General features: G+C 43.8%; 1 pseudogene; it reads right to left on the reverse strand.

Moving 5' to 3' along the window:
- Positions 1 to 582: 582 nt before the first annotated feature.
- On the reverse strand, positions 583 to 2,990 carry LOC123567498 (dolichyl-diphosphooligosaccharide--protein glycosyltransferase subunit STT3A pseudogene; annotated as a pseudogene).
- Positions 2,991 to 4,295: the final 1,305 nt, after the last annotated feature.

Raw genomic sequence — 4,295 nt, forward strand, 5'->3', positions numbered from 1 at the left:
AGATGAAACTATTTGGGCAAAAAATTCCAGGGCTATGGATATTGGAGGTAGAAAGGAGGGCACGGGATGCAGGTGGCCACATCTTTGTGGTCCCAAGACTCTTTGCATTATGGAGAGAAGGGTAGCCATCTGCATCCGGGTCTTCTGACAAAAGGAGGGGGCAGAAATGGGAGTCAGGGAAGTGAGGATAGCATCTACCGACAGGGGCTTCTCTTGTCCCGATTTAAGACGATCAGGCAGTGGTGTGTCTTCAAATGAAAACAAAGACAAGTCTCATTCTGTGAACTGTTTGTCTCTCTAAAACAGTGGATCTCAACCAGGGGTGATTTTGTTCTCTATGGGATATACTTGGCAATGCTGGGAGCTATTTTGAGTTGTCATGATTTGAGAAGGTTGGGAGTTGCTACTGTCATCCAGTTGGTAGAGACCAAGGATGCTGCTAAAACTCCTAGAGCGCATAAGACAGCTCCATCACAACAATAATATAATATTAGTTTGGTACATTACTTCTTGTTTTTTGTTTTTTTTGTTTTTTTTTTTTTTTAATTCCCCCCTTTAATTGACCAAAGTAAAGCCATGACATTTCATTTGGTAACCTGTTTAGAATTATAAAAATCATTTCATTTGGCCCAGCCCATACTGCCCAGGACAAAACTTTCAGACAATTTTAATGCCATCCAGCTTTGTTCTTACAAACTGCATATTTAAAAAAAAAAAAAAAAAATCTTCAACGTCCTAAATGTGATGTGCCCAGTGCGAAGCATATCAGAGCTGGACGTGACATTTATGTCCTTGACAAGCCTCGATTATCCAGGTCCTTTACCTTGTATATCCTGACCAGCAAATGTTCTGTGGTATACGCTTCCTCCAGGACATCAAGCTCAAAGTCTTTATTCCCAATCTCAGCATTTCGGACACGGTCAAAGCCTGGAGGACGCTTGGCTTCTGTGTAAACCTGTCCAAAGCGGTAGTAACACATCTTGTACATGAGGCAGTTGAGCAGCACTGGAGAACCTTCACGGTCCACACGGAACTCCCCTGTTGGAGTATAATAGTCATTCTCCTTAATATGTTTGCCTGTATCTGTGCTCCCTCCAATCCGGACCATCCAAAGAAACTTGTTGATATCATCAGAGGAATACCCAGTGAGGCCTCCAAAAATGACCAGCACATAACTGACATCAAGCTCCCTCATGATCTCATAGGCTTTTTCCTCTGTGGACGCCATTGCCTGCCCTACTCGAGAAATATGGGTATTATTCCATGTGTTATTGTCCACTAAAATGGTTCGGTTTGCCATAGCTGTAATCTGATAGCCATAATCCCACCAGGACATGACCTTCGCATCCTCTGGAGTATTGTGACAAAGCCAATAATACGCTTCACGAAAGTCATCAAATATGATCCTACTGCCATCCCCACCACGGGCAGACAGTACAATGGACGGAGAAGAGTAGGCCTCACTGGTCACCCACGTTGAATGAAAGGTATAGGTGATAAGAAAGAAAGCCATGACCAGTATCATCCCACTTGCCACTTCATTCTTAATAGGGTAGGTAGAATCCTGTTGCTTCTTGCTCTTCTTGTCTGGACGACTTATGTCCAGATTCTTCATGTATGTGGATAGCACCTGGGAGACTCCAATGCCGGAGAGAATGCACATAACAGGTGCCAACACTAACATTAGACGCACCATTACAGCTGAAAAGTACATGCTGGTCACACCATACATGATGATAAAAATCCGGGCATCAGACAGGTTGCTAAAGCAGTAATAGAGGCCAACTGGAAACATGAAGACGAGGAGCTGTAGGTCAAAATAGTATGAGGACCAGGTTGTGGGCTGATGCTCAGACACAGAAGCAATGATGGGGATGTTGTTCTTAGCGTAAGAAGGATCCAGCAGTGAGTAGAAACGCCCCGTCCAGGGAGATATTTTTCCTGTCAGCATGAGGAGAGCTCCCACGGTGAGAAGGACAAAGCCTACCAGAGAGATGACACTCCGGAAAAGAATTTCAAATTGTTGTGGATTCAACTTGCTGCGCAGGTAATCCACAAAGGCATGGATCTGGCAGAGACCAAAGACCCCAAAGGCTGCCATGTGCTCTGATGAAAGGACAGGCTGGAAACCCACAAAGGAGATCTGCATAGAAAGTATAGTGCCCAGGCAGTAAACAGTACAGTAGGCCACGTAGATCCGGTGGGAGAAACGGCCTGTGAGCATCAGCACCAGGACATGGAGAGGAATCAAGTTGATCAGGAACACATAACCTCCCCATGACGAGACCATGTAGAAATAAGCAAGGGCACCCTTAGCTGCCCAACAGATGGAACCAGTCTTTACTGCCTTGATCCACATGTAGTAGGTGAGTAGCATGCAAAAGATGGCAATCCCTTCATTATCATAGGAGCCAGCAACAGATCGGGAGATATATCCAGGAACTACAGCAATCATGGCAGCAGCAAGAAGCCCAGCCCCTGCATCCTTGAGCTCTTTGGTAAGGTGGTACGTGACGATGGTGGTGAAGGAGGAGAAGAGAGGGGCCAGGAACACACAGACATTCCGAATGTCGATGGTGATGTGGAAAAAATGGAGTACATGGTAGATTGCAGCAGAGGTGATCATTAAACCTGGGTAAATTGTTCCTCCAATGATTCGTCCCAGAGGGTACCAGGCCCGGTCATCAAACCAGTTATGGAATTTATAAAACCCCTCCTCAGCCAGGAACCTGGTAGTCCGATAATTAAAGTACGGATCAAACTCATGGATAACACTTTCAAATCTCAGGACAGCAAAGAGACGAGTGGAGAAAGATAATACAGCAGCCATTGACAGAATGAGAAGCTTCAGAAGTGTGTCCTGCTTCTCATAGGACAATCGCAAAAATCCGAATTTAGTCATCTTAACATGAATGGGTGGCCACACACGACGATCAGCTGGCCGGCTTTCCTAGGCGATCCGCTGGGCTCCCTCTGCCATCCGTTCAGCCGGTACATTACTTCTAATGACAAAAACCACAATTACTTTTGCACCAACCTAATAATAATAACGGAAAACATTTTCTAAAAGATAATTTGTAAATTGGCTATATATAATGTTGTTGTCAAACAGATCTTAAAGCAATGGTTCATGTCAGTTAACTGCACAAAAGATTTAATCACACACACATGTGCACACGTGCATGCACACACGCAGCTTATGAACTAAAGTTCAAATTTCTAAGCTTGACATTCAATACTACTCTTGATCTGGAGCCTACCCTGTCTATCGATTTAATTTTTCTCTATGATCTCCTTATGTAACCCAAAGCATGTGTCCACGTTACCGGCAGACTTAAATATTTTAGAATGCTATATGACTATCTCCCATATTTTCCCTATCAATCTTTGGCATACTCAATCCCACTCCTGATAGCGAATTAAGTCTTCAGTTGGACCTTCTAATGTAAAATGTTCAAATTCAGAAACTAGCTACAGTTAAACGGAATTACCCACTAGTATACATCAAGGCCGTATCACTAAGATAATAATAACTAGCTCTTGGGATTGGAAGGATAAGAAAATGACACCATGTATAAATCACTATGAAGATGTTACCATTATGATGTCCCTACCTCATAATAGCACTCAATGAAATGTCTGTGTCTTTCCTATAATTAAAAGGGCATTCCAAGTAGGAAAATAGCTTTTGCAAATAAATTAAAGTAAGATTATTTACTGTAAAATAACAATAATAATGTAACACAATAGAAGTTTATTTCTCACTCAGATAAAATCCAAAATAGATGTTCCTGCTTGATGGCGGGAGTGGAAGGTAAGCTGTGTGGATGAAGGAAGACTGCTCCATAGCTTCACGCAGAGCCTCAGGCTGGAAGTCTCCATCACCTTCCACATGTGGCTTCCATGATCATCCTGTATGTCAACATCCAGTGGGCAGATAGGAAAAGAGAAAGCACAGGGTATGTGCCACCACTTCTTAACCACTTGGCCAAGACATGGCACGCATCATCTCAGCTCATGTTCCACTGGCAGGAGCTAGTCACATAGTCCTACTTGGATGTAAGGGAGGGTAGGACTGGAAAATGAAGGCCCTGGCTGGGCAGAGCTTCTCAGCAACAACCCTACACTATGGAAAGATAGCTAATGTCTATCTTTGCCACAGCAAAGCGCAAGGGTATAGGAGATGAAGCAAAGACAGTGAGCAGTGGGCAGGCTTGCCTGGCTAGAATATGAACTGGCGCTTCGTGGCAGATGAGAACACTCAGGTAAGGAAAGATAGCCAGATAATAGGAGAC

The sequence above is a fragment of the Macaca fascicularis genome, chromosome 11, assembly GCF_037993035.2.
Source record: "Macaca fascicularis isolate 582-1 chromosome 11, T2T-MFA8v1.1".
In the NCBI taxonomy this organism is placed as follows: Eukaryota; Metazoa; Chordata; class Mammalia; order Primates; family Cercopithecidae; genus Macaca; species Macaca fascicularis.